Here is a 12,851-nt window from a genome sequence, read left to right on the forward strand (position 1 = left end):
CCCCTCCCCTCCCCTCCCCTCCCCTCCCCTCCCCTCCCCTCCCCTCCCCTCCCCTCCCCTCCCTTCCTCTCCCTTCCTCTCCCCTCCCTTCCTCTCCCCTCCCTCTCCCCTCCTCTCCTCTCCCCTCCCTTCCTCTCCCCTCCCTCTCCCCTCCTCTCCTCTCCCCTCCCCTCCCCTGGTGATTGCCATGGCAATGTACAGTGCAGTACAAGTGCATGGTAGCATGGACACTGAAGTTCAAGGCTGTAGGCCTGCCAGTGCCAGCCACCATCTCCTTACAGCCACAGCAGGTGCCTGGCAGTGTGGTTGGTACCAGTTGAGGAAGAGAAGCTTCTTTTTCTGGAGAGCAATGAACCTTTGGTGTGGGAGAGGTGCATTGTTAGTCAGGTAAGAGCACAACAGTTGCACAAATCTTCATGTGAGGCAGAATAAGCAGGGTAATGCTGGAGCTATTTAGTAGCTTGATCCCACCAAAACTTGGGTTCCCATTGGGACTGCCTGTGTCAGTAAAGCCCATGCAGGCATCTTCCTCCAGGTGTGTTGGTGGAGCATGAGCCTCCTGCACCGGCCTTGGTTCCCTGCCTCCCCCTACACAGCGTTTCAGATCAGCTCTTCTGTACTTTGTTTGAGTGGAAGCTGGGTGGGAAGCCCAAGCCTCCCTTGCCTGCCTGCCATCTTCTTGCTCCAGCCACCCTATTGCAGAATTGCCTAGTCCAGGCACTAGCCTGAGGATCAAACAGAGCAGTAACACCAGGCTGCAGCCCTGCAGAGTGCAGGCATGTCGGCTGGGTTGAGCAGCAGGGAGGGAGGAGATGACATGTGCAGGGCTGGACAGCCCTGTTCTCCACATAACACTTGGGCAGAGACCTGCATCACCTGCTTGTAAAAGCAAAGATGCTATGAGCACACGGGGTAAGGAGAAGGCCCAGGCTCACATGGCCCCAGGAGGTCGCTCAAGACAAAGAAATAAAGCCAAAGCTTGGGGCACACTGCACACTGATGGTTTAAGCCTCTTGGCAGACAGGAGCAGGGCCATTTGCTTCCAGATCCAAAAGCCCCAATGGCACTGCCAAAAGAACAGAGCAGAGCTGAACACTCTGCCCAGGGCCCCAGCAGAGATAAGAGAGATTGGCCCTTGGGATGTGCTGCCCAGGGAGGTGGTGGAGTCCCCATCCCTGGAGGTGTTTAGGAAGAGCCTGGCTGAGGCCCTTGGTGCCAGGGCTGAGTTATCAGATGGTGCTGGGGGAGAGGTTGGGCTGGATGATCTCGAAGGTCTCTTCCAACCTGGTTAATTCTATTCTATTCTATTCTCTTCAAGACTCTACTTAGAAATACCCAGTGGGCTGGGGCTCTGGAAGGAAGGAGGCCTAAGAGAGCTGCTTAATATTCAAACATTGCCTCCCCCAAGCTCAAGAGAAATGTGTTCCCTTGGAAAAAACCCAAAGCAAACCAAGGCAGGCAGGCAGGGGACTGCATGGGGAGCAGGACCTCTGTGAAACTCCAAAATAAGAAGGAGGTTTACAGTATGTGGAAAAAAGGAGTAGTCAGTTGGGAGGATTATAGAGACATAGCCAGAGACTGGAGAGATGCCACGAGGAAGGCCAAGGCCCTCCTGGCACTGAGCCTCCCCAGAGGGGTGAGAGACAACAAGAAGAGTTTGATCCATTAATGACTCAAGGAAGAGCAGGCAAAAGGTAAGGCCCTGCTGAATGAGGTGGGGGATAAGGGAACTGGTGGTGCAGAGGTGGCAGAGTTGCTGAATGCCTTCTTTGCCTCAGCCTTTACTCCTAAGACCAGCCCTCAGGAACCTCAGTCTCTAGAAGCAGGGGAGCAGAACTGGAGGGGTATGGACATTCTGCTGGTCAGCCAGGGCTGGGTTAGAGATCTCTTACACCAGCTAAAGACAAACAAATCCATGGGCCTCGATGGGAAGCATCCATGAGTGCTGAGAGAGCTGCTGACACTGCTGCTGAACCTCCCTCCATCATCTTTGAACAGTCCTGGAGAGCAGGGGAGGTGCCTGGGGACTGGAAGCAAGCAAGTGTCACTCCAGTCTTCAAAACAAGGCAGGAGGCAGGAGCCAGGTAACTGCAGTGCAGTCAGCATCACCTCCATCTCTGGAAAGATGATGGAGCAGCTCATCCTGGAGGTCATCTTGAACCACATGGAAGACAAGAAGGTTATCAGGAGTAGCCAACATGGATTTACCAAGAGAAGATCCTGTCTGACTGATCTGAAAGCCTTGTATGCAATTATGACCAAAGGAGCAGCTAAAGGAAGAGAGTGGATGTCATCCACCTTCACTTCAGTGAAGCTTTTGATAGTGTCTCCCATAACATCCTCATAGAACAGCTCAGGAGCTGTGGCACAGAGGGTTGGTCCATGAGGTGGGCTGCAAACTGGCTCCACAACAGAGCTCAGAGGGCTGTCAGCAGTGGCACAGAGTCAGCTTGGAGGCCTGTGGCCAGTGCTGCTCCCCAGGGACCAGTGCTGGGTCCAGTTGTGTTCAGTATCTTTATCAACCACCTGGCTGAGGGCATTGAGGGCTCCCTGAGCAAGTTCTGGTGATACCAGACTGGGGGTGGCTGACACCCCTCAGGCTGTGCTGCCATCCAGCATGGCCTGGGCAGGCTGAGTGCTGGCTGCAGGCAAACCTCACAGAGTTCAATGAGGACAATGCAGGGTCCTGCACCTGGGGAGGAGTAACAGCAGGCACCAGGACAGCTTAGAGGCTGCCCTGCTGCAGAGCAGCTCCATGGAGAAAGACCTTGGAGTGCTGGTGGGCAGCAAGGTCTGCAGGGGACAGCAAAGTGCCCTGGGGGCCAAGAGAGGCAATGGGGTCCTGGGGTGCAGCAAGGGAAGTGTGGCCAGCAGCAGGGCTGGGGAGGTTCTGCTCCCCCTCTGCTCTGCCCTGCTCAGACCACAGCTGCAATCCTGTGCCCAGTGCTGGGCTCCCCAGCTCAAGAGAGACAGAGACCTGCTGGGGGGAGGCCAAGGGAGAGCCAGGAGGATGCTCAGGGGACTTGAGCATCTCCCCTGTGGAGGGAGACTGAGAGCCCTGGGGCTGTTGAGTCTGGAGAGGAGAAGGCTGAGAGGGATCTGATCAATGTCTATCAAGAGCTGAGGGCTGGGGGCAAGGGGAGGGAGCCAGGGGAGGGGGCCAGGGGAGGGGGCCAGGCTCCTTTGGGTGGTGCACAGCAATAAGATAATGAACAACAGGAAGAAGCTGGAACAGAGATTTCAGCTCAGCATGAGGAGAAACTTCTTTCCAGTGAGGGTGACAGAGGCCTGGAGCAGGCTGCCGAGAGAGGTTGTGGAGTCTCCTCTGGAGCCTTTCCAGCCCCACCTGGCTGCATCCCTGTGCAGCCTGCCCTGGGGGATGCTGCTCTGGCAGGCTTGGACTGGATGCCCTCTTAAGATCCCTTCCAGCCTCTTATGTTCTGTGGTACTGTGAAGTTATGGTGTTTGGGACAAGCTGTGATGGGGATGTCATAGAATCATAGAATCAGAGAACTGCCAGGGCTGGACAGAATTGGCTCCAAAGAGGGGGATGTGTGAGCCAGGGGGATGGGTTAGGGATGGTCATGGATCTGATGGGAAAGGTGGATAAATGAGCTTAAATTGAAGGCCAAGAGCCCCAAAGCACCTCATTTTCCCCCTGAAATCTTCCACCAATCCCCATTCCTCAGTCCCTCCTTCCATCTCATCCCAAAGAAATCCATAAAGGAAATATCACAGAACCACAGAGCTGTCAGGGCTGGAAGGGACCTCAAGGCTCAGCCAGTCCCAGCCCCCTGCCATGGGCAGGGACACCTCACACCACAGCAGGTTGCTCACAGCCACCTCCAGCCTGGCTGCAAACACCTCCAGGCAGGAGGCTTCCACCACCTACCTGGGCAGCCTGTGCCAGGCTCTCACCACCCTCCTGGGCAACAACTTCTTCCTCACAGCCAATCTCAATCTCCCCACTTCCATCCCCTGCAGTCCTATCTCTCCCTGACACCCTCCAAAGTCCCTCCCCAACTTTCCTGGAGCCCCCTGCAGATCCTGGAAGACCACAATGAGGTCTCCTGGGAGCCTTCTCCTCTGCAGCCTGCACAACCCCAACTCTCTCAGGCTGTGCTCACAGCAGAGCAGCTCCAGCCCTCTGCTCCTCCTCCTGGCCCTGCTCTGGACACCTTCCAGCCCCTCCAGAGCCTTCCTGGCACAGAGGCTCCAGAGCTGGCCCCAGAGCTGCAGCTGTGGGCTCAGCAGAGTGGAGCAGAGGGGCAGAATCCCCTCCCTGGCCCTGCTGGCCACACTTCTCTTGCTGCAGCCCAGGCTCTGCTTGGCTCTCTGGGCTGCAAGTGCTCCCTGCTGGCTCCTGCTGAGCTTCTCCTCCCCCAGCACCCCCAAGGCCTTTCCTGCAGGGCTGCTCTCCAGCCAGTCCCTGCCCAGCCTGGATCAGGGCCTGGGATTGCCCTGCCCCAGCTGCAGGACCTTGCCCTTGGTCTTGTTGAACCTCCTGAGGTTGTCCTGGGCCCAGCTCTGCAGCCTGCCCAGGTCCCTCTGGATGGATCCTTGCCTCCAGCTGTCAGCAGCACCACACAGCTTGGTGCTGAGGGAGCCTCAGTGCCACTCTCCATGGCACCAACACAGATGTCAAACAGGACTGCTCCCAGGGCTGATCCCTGAGGGACTCCACTTGTCCCTGGCCTCCCCTTGGCCATGGACCATTGACAGCCACCCTCTGGGTGCAGCCCCCAAGCCAGTTCTGTACCCCCTGCATGGTGCTTCCATGGGACCCATCCTGCACCAGCCTGGGCACCAGGATGTGGTGCAGGACAGTGTTGAAGGCTGTGCTCAGGTCCAGGCCAATGCCCTCACTCTCAGGAGTTTCTTCCTCATCTCCACTCTCAATCTCTCCTGCTCAGTTTCAAACCATTTCCCCTTGTCCAGACCCTTCTGAGCAGCCCCTCTCAGGTGGTTGTAGGGAGCTCAGCCTGTCAGCATGGCTGTGGTGCTGGGCAGATGCCTTTCAGCCCAGCAGGCCTCGCTGTAGTTTGCTTTGGTGGTGGCATTGGCAAAGGTGCTCCAGGGAGATGCTCCTGCAGCACTGCCATCCACCCCAGCCCTCCCTGAGGGACCTCCTTCTGCCCTCACCCCTGGAACCCTCTCACCTTGGCCTGTGCCAGCCTCTTCCTCCTTCCAGCCCAGGAGTTTCTGAGGCCAGAGCCCAAGGAGTCATCCATAATGAAAGCCTTGACAGGGCCCTGGCAGTGGCTCATCATCATCAATTGCTTTGCTGTGCCTCCTAATGACGTTAATCACCGGCTGCTCATTAGCCTCTAATGGGCCCCTAATAGCCTCCTGGTCATAACTCACAGCTGAGTGTTTGGGAATGGCTCCTGGTTGGGAAGGGTCGGTGACATGGGAGGTGCTGCATCCCTGGTGGGGTGCTGGGGGTCTGTGAGCAGCCCCAGGACCCCAACACCATGGGGGTGGGAAGGGCTTCAAGCCTCTTCCTCTTGCTGATGATTTTGTGAGAGCTCTCAGGGCAGCTCCTCTGGCTTGAGGGGAGACAACTTTTGAGCCCCCAGACCATGCTGCTGAGGTTGGGCAACCAAGGAAACCCTGCAGCTGTGAGAGGCAGAACTCCAAGCTCCAAGTGCAGCTGAACTCTTCAGAAGCACAGAATCCTTCTGGCTGGAGCAGACCTTTGGCACCACCAAGTTCAGCTGAGCTTAGGCAGCTCCAGGGGCAGTGCTGACTCTCCCAGCACTCTGCAAGGACCACTGCAGAACTCCCTTGGGCTTGTTGGGCTGCCCCCAGCAGGGCAGTTTCTGGAGCACCTCCATGCTCTGAGCTGGGGGTTGGGGATGCTCAAAGGTGCAAAGAGCAACCTGGAGCTCTCATCCTTCTGCCTGCCCAGTCCCACAGGTGAAACTGGTGACAAGAGGATCCCAGAACCCCAGCATGGATGGGGTGGAAGGGACCTCTGGAGCTCCTCCAGTCCAGGCCCTGCTCCAGCAGGGCACCCCCAGCAGCTTGCCCAGGGGCACAGTGCCCAGGGGGGGTTGGGAGCTCTCCACACCAGGACACTCCACAACCTCTCTGGGCAGCCTGCTCCAGGCCTCCAGCACCCTCCCAACAAACAACTTTCTCCTCCTCTTCCCCTCCAACCTCCTGGGCTCCACTCTCTGCCCACTGCCCCTGGGCCTGGCCCTGGGCACCACTCAGCAGAGGCTGGCCCCAGCCTCTTGCCCCCCAGGGGCCCTTCAGCTCTTGCTGAGCATTGCTGAGCATTGCTCTGGGGCTGCTCTGCTGCAGGCTCTCAGCCCCAGGGCTCTCAGCCTTGGCTCCTGCCAGAGCTGCTCCAGGCCCCTCAGCAGCTTCCCAGCCTCCCCTGCCCTCTCTCCAGCACTTCTCTGGCCCTCTGCCCCTGGGCAGCACACAACTGGACACAAACAGCGCAGACATGGGGCTTGAGTGCAGCCATCACCATAAACCCTCAAAACTTTGGTTTCTTTGGGTTCCAGCTCTGCTTGCAGCTTTAATCTCAGCCTCTCCCTCTCACCTCACCTTTGCTCTCACCCTTTGCATTCCCCCCGGATCGATTCTTTCTCCCCTGCTCCCTGGACAGCAGCTTGGGAGTGCTGCAGCTGCTGCTGTGCTTGCTATTTTTCTCCCAAAAAATGAATTTCCTTCCTTGTTTGTGTTTTGGGGGGGTGGGGGGGAAGTGGCTGGGCCAGGAGCAGCAAGGTGAAAGCTCTGTGTGGCCCCTGGGGGCTGCCCTCAGAAGTCACAGCCTTGCCCTTAAGCTCTCCTCTCCCCGAGGCTGAGCACAGCAGCTGAGGCTCTTACATCCCACATTGAGTGTGGGATTTTCACACAGCTCAGGGGCCTTGGGAAGGAGAATGTTCCTCTGGGTCTGGCCAGAATGTCTCACTCAGCTCATGGCTGCATCCACAGCCCAGGCTGGAGGTCCCCTGGGGACTTCCCTTGGCATCAGTGACCTTCCCAGCCAGATGTGTCACAGAATCCCAGCTGAGTGAGAGCCATGGCAGCCACCCAGAGCAGGCTGCCCAGCATCAGGATGAATGGAATGGAATGGAATGGAATGGAATGGAATGGAATGGAATGGAATGGAATGGAACATAATAGAATAGAATAGAATAGAATAGAATAGAATAGAATAGAATAGAATAGAATAGAATAGAATAGAATAGAATAGAATAGAATAGACCAGGTTGGAAAAGACCTGAGAGATCATCAAGGCCAACCCATCACCCAGCACCATCTGAGCAACTAAACCATGGCACCAAGGGCCTCATCCAGTCCCCTCTTAAACATCTCCAGGGATGGGGACTCCACCACCTCCCTGGGCAGCACATCCCAAGGGCTAACAACTTTCTCTGGCGAGAACTTTCTCCTCCCCTCCAGCCTGAACCTCCCCTGGCACAGCTTGAGACTGTCCTCTTGTTCTGGGGCTGGGTGCCTGGCAGAAGAGCCCAACCCCCAGCTGGCTCCAACCTCCCTGCAGGGAGTTGCAGAGAGCAAGAAGGTCTCCCCTGAGCCTCCTCTTCTGCAGGCTAAGCAACCCCAGCTCCCTCAGCCTCTCCTCCCAGGGCTGTGCTCCAGACCCCTCCCCAGCCTCCTTGCCCTTCTCTGGACACCTTCAAGTCTCTCAATGTCCTTCTTGAGCTGAGCAGCCCAGAGCTGGACACAGGACTCCAGGGGTGGCCTCAGCAGTGCTGAGCACAGGGCACAAGGACTTCCCTGCTCCTGCTGGCCACACTCTGCCTGCTGCAGGCCAGGATGCCCTTGGCCTTCTTGGCCCCCTGGGCACACTGCTGCCTCCTGTTCAGCTGCTCTCCACCACTCCCCCCAGGTCCCTCTCTGCCTGTTGCTCTCAGCCACTCTGCCCCCAGCCTGCAGCACTGCCTGGGGTTGCTGTGGCCAAAGTGCAGCCCCTGGCACTTGGACTTGTTCAATGCCATCCTGTTGGCCTCTGCCCATCTGTGCAGCCTGGCAAGGTCCTTCTGCAGAGCTCTGCTGCCCTCTGACAGCTCAGCTCCTGCCCCCAGCTTGGTGTCCTCTGCACATTCACTGCTGCTGGACTCCATCCCCTCCTGTAGATCATCAATGAAGATATTGCTCAGGCTGGGGCCCAGCACTGCTCCCTGGGGCACACCACTGGTGCCTGGCTGCCAGCTGGCTGTGGCACCATTCACCACCACTCTCTGGGCTCAGCCTCCAGCCAGTTCCTAACCCAGCTCAGAGAGCTGCTGCCCCAGCCAGGGGCTGACAGCTTGGCCAGGGGTTGGCTGTGGGGGATGGTGGCCAAGGCCTTGCTGCAGTCCAGGCAGAGTTCATCCACAGCCTGCCCCACATCCCCCAGGAGTCCCCTGGGCATGGAAGGAGCTCAGGTTGGTCAGGCAGGACCTGCCCTGCCTGAATCCCTGCTGGCTGGGCCTGAGCCCTTGGCCATGCTGTGAGTGCTGTGTGACTGCACCCAGGCTGTCCTGTGCCATAACCTTGCCTGGCACTGAGGGCAGGCTGCCAGCTCTGGAATTCCCTGGCTCCTCCTTCCAGCCCTGCTTGTGGATGGGCATCACCCTGGCAGCTTCCAGTGCTCTGGGACCTCTCCAGGGAGCCAGGGCTGGTGGTGAATGCTGGAGAGCAGCTTGGCAGCTCATCTGCTCTCAGCACCCCAGGATGGATCCCATCTGGTCCCAGGGACTGGTGGGGATCTGAGCGGCTCAGGAGGTCTCTGACTGCCTCCCCCTGGATCACAGGGGAACTATCCTGCTCCCTGCCCCCATCTGCCAGCTCAGGAGGCCACTGGGCCTGCAGACAACCTATCCTGCTATTAAAATTTGAAGCAAAGAAGGTGTTAAGCACCTCTGCCTTTTCCTCATCTTTAGTTACCATGTTCCCCTCCGTGTCCCTGCCCTCCTCTTGCCATTCATGTGTTTGTAGCAGGATTGTTTGTTGTCCTTCACAGCACTGGCTAAGCTCTAAATAGGCTTTTGCCTCTCTAATTGTTCTCCTGCATGACTTAGCAACATCCTCAAACACCCCATGGGTCACCTCTCCTTCCTGCCAAAGATGAGACCTCCTCTTTTTCCCCTTGATTCACTCAGAAGCTCGTTGCCCATCCAGGCTGTGTGCCCTGGGCTCATCTCTGGCACCTTGGCACAGCCTGCTCTGAGCCTTCAAGAGCTCTTTCCTCAAGCAGCTGCAGCCCTCCTGGACCCCTTGGTTTTTAAGGGCTGTTTCCCAAGGAACCCTTAGTTAGTTCCTTGAGTAACCTGAAGTCCACCCTCCGGCAGTCCAGAGTGGAGGTTTTGTTGCTGCCCCTCTCAGCTTGGCTGCATGTTGAACACTCAGTTATCTCCTGGTCACTGGAGCCCAGCCAGCCTCCAACCACCACATCCCCACCAGCCCTGCTCTGCTTGTAAAAAGGAGGTCCAGCAGAGCCTTGCCCCTGGCAGGCTCACACAGCACCTGGGATAAGAAGCTGTCCTCCATGCACTCTAAGAACCTCCTGGACTGTCTCCTCTCTGCTGTGTTGAGATCCCAGCAGATGTCAGGCAGGTTGAAGTCGCCCATGAGAACAAGGTCAGGAGATCTTGAGACAGCCTGAAGCTGCCTATAGAATGCTTCATCAACATCTTCCTCCTGGTTGGGTGGTCTGTAACAGACTCCAACCAGGATGTCTGCCCTGTTGGTCTTCCCTCTAATCTTCACCCACAGGCACTCAACCTTATCATCCTAGATCTCTAGTTCCATGGTGTCTAGAGCCTCCCTGATGTACAGGGCCACCCCTCCACCCCTTCTCCCTGCCCTGTCTCTCCTGAAGAGCCTGTAGCAATGTCCACATGGGTCTGGACTTCATGGTCCTTCAAAACCACAGACTGCTTGAGGGCCACCATTCTATTTGGCCCTCTCAGGCTGCCCAGAGAGGTTGTGGAGTCTCCTTCTGTGGAGAGATTCCACCTCCCCCTGGCCATTGTGACCCTGGGCAAGCTGCTGTGGGTGTCCTGCTTGAGCAGAGCAGGTTGGACTGGATGAGCTCCAGATGTCCCTTCCAAACCCCACCCTGCTGGGATTCTGGGATTCCAGCCCTGGGGGTTTGGTCTCAGACCTGAGGAAGTTTAGAAGGAGCCCCAGAGGCTGTGCCAATCTGTTTCTGCTTTCTTTTGCCTGTGGAGGAGATGTTTGGCTGCTCAGGTCCATCAGCAAGGCTCAGATTCATAGATTCATAGAATGGTTTGGGTTGGGAGGGACCATAAAGACCATCCAGTTCCAACCCCCTGCTATGGGCAGGCACAGGTTGCCTGTGGAAGTTGTGGATGCTCCCTCCCATGAGGCATTCAGAGCTGGGTTAGATGAGGCCTTGAGCAACCTGGGCTGGTGGGAGGTGAACCAGATGGTCTTTAAGGTCCTCTCCAACCCAACCCATTCTATGAGTCTGTGGCTCTATGATCTCCCACCAGCCCAGGCTGCTCAAGGCCTCATGCAGCCTGGCCTCAGACACCTCAGGCCCAGCCAACATGGATTTAGGAAGGGCAGGTCCTGCCTCTCCAACCTGATCTCCTTCTATGATCAGGTGACCCGTCTGGTGGACGTGGGGAGGCTGTGGATGTGGTCTGCCTGGACTTCAGCAAGGCCTTTGACACCGTCCCCCACAGTAAACTGCTGGCTAAGCTGTCAGCTCGTGGCTTGGACAGCAACACTCTGTGCTGGGTTAGGAACTGGCTGGAGGCTGAGCCCAGAGAGTGGTGGTGAATGGTGCCACATCCAGCTGGCAGCCAGGCACCAGTGGCGTCCCCCAGGGATCAGTGCTGGGCCCCATCCTCTTTAACATCTTCATTGATGATCTGGATGAGGGGGTTGAGTCAGTCATCAGCAAGTTTGCAGATGACACCAAGATGGGAACAGATGTTGGTCAGTTAGAGGGTAGAAAGGCTCTGCAGAGGGACCTTGACCGACTGCACAGCTGGGCAGAGGCCAATGGGATGGCATTCAACAAGTCCAAGTGCCAGGGGCTGCACTTTGGCCACGGCAACCCCATGCAGAGCTACAGGCTGGGGTCAGAGTGGCTGAGAGCAGCCAAACAGAGAGGGACCTGGGGGTGCTGATTGACACCCGCCTAAACATGAGCCAGCAGTGTGCCCAGGTGGCCAAGAGGGCCAATGGCATCCTGGCCTGTATTAGGAACAGTGTGGCCAGCAGGAGCAGGGAGGTCATTGTGCCCCTGGACTCTGCATTGGTTAGGCCACACCTTGAGTACTGTGTCCAGTTCTGGGCCCCTCAGTTTAAGAAGGACATTGAGAGACTTGAAGGTGTCCAGAGAAGGGCAACAAGGCTGGGGAGAGGCCTTGAGCACAGCCCTGTGAGGAGAGGCTGAGGGAGCTGGGGTTGTTTAGCCTGGAGAAGAGGAGGCTCAGAGGTGACCTCATTGCCCTCTACAACTACCTGAAAGGTGGTTGTAGACAGGAGGGGGTTGGTCTCTTCTGCCAGGCACCCAGCAGCAGAACAAGAGGACACAGTCTCAAGCTGTGCCAGGGGAGGTTTAGGCTGGAGGTGAGGAGAAAGTTCTTCACCGAGAGAGTCATTCGTCATTGGAATGTGCTGCCCAGGGAGGTGGTGGAGTCACCGTCCCTGGAGGTGTTCAAGGGGAGATTGGACGTGGCACTTGCTGACATGATCTAGTTGTGAGGTCTGTTGGAACAGGTTGGACTTGATGATCCTTGGGGTCTCTTCCAACCTTAGTTACTGTGATACTGTGATACCTCCAGGGAGCAACCTCCCTGGGCAGCCTGTTCCAGTGTCTGCCCACCCCAGTGCTCCCCCAGCCAAGAGTGGGGATCATTTAGGTTGCATTTCAGATTCTTTGGGGTAAACTGTGCAAAGCCAAAGCCACTAAAGGTGGCTGTACAAAAAATAAACCTCAGAATTCGGCCCCTGCAAGGCTCCCTGGATGCTGTCAGAGGAGGTCCAGGGCGAGCCCGAGCAAAGCAGCTGCTCCCAAGGCAGTGTCCATGGTCCAGCTGCCTCCCTGCTCCAGGGAGCCTGCTCGGGGAAGTGCTGCTGGATCAAACAAAGAGCTGCCGCTGGGATCTGCACGCTGCCGAGGGGAGCAGCAGAGCTCTCACGTTTTGATGGCTGCTTCTCAATTTGCATCTTTAAGGAGTTGTGACCATCTCCTGCTCCTCCCTTGGGTGGCTGCCGCGGGGCCGGGCTGGTGCCGGCGGCTGGCACCGCGCTGGGTGCAGCTGCCGAGACTCCGGCAGCGAGGGTGGGGAAGGGCTGCTGAAGCCCAGCCAAGGTGAGGAAACCTCTCCGGTGGAGCCAGGCTTTGGAAGGCAGGGAGGAGCCAGCAGCTCCAGGCAGCTTTTGCTGGCTGGCTGGCACCCAGCCTCTGTGGCCACCCAACTGACATCCAAGTGAAAAATGAGTGTGAGGGGGCTTCACCTGCCTTAGCCCAGCCACCAAGCCCAGTCTGATCCCACAGCATTCATACAAGGTGCAGTTGATGATTCTTTCACTGGTTTACCCTCCCTGGTGTGTACCCATCCAGCCCAGCCCCATCTCAGCCTGCTGCTGTTGCAGGCTCCCCAGCTTGCCCGACTGCTGGAGGTGAGTGGCTTTAAACGCCTTGATTTACCTTGCTTTGCTTTGGGGTTGGGGTCTTCCCCCCTCTTTTTCTCCTGGAAGTGCTTGGGAAGGGCTCAGTCAGTTGGCTGCTGGCAGTGACTTGGTGCAGGAGGGCCTGAAGGAGCAGCTGTGAACTGATTCTGGCTGGAAAGGAAACATTCCAAAGCAGGCAGCTGGCAGTGGGGAGCTGCTCCTCACAGGGTACA

The sequence above is a fragment of the Dryobates pubescens genome, chromosome 34 (genome assembly GCF_014839835.1).
Source record: "Dryobates pubescens isolate bDryPub1 chromosome 34, bDryPub1.pri, whole genome shotgun sequence".
NCBI classification, from domain to species: Eukaryota; Metazoa; Chordata; class Aves; order Piciformes; family Picidae; genus Dryobates; species Dryobates pubescens.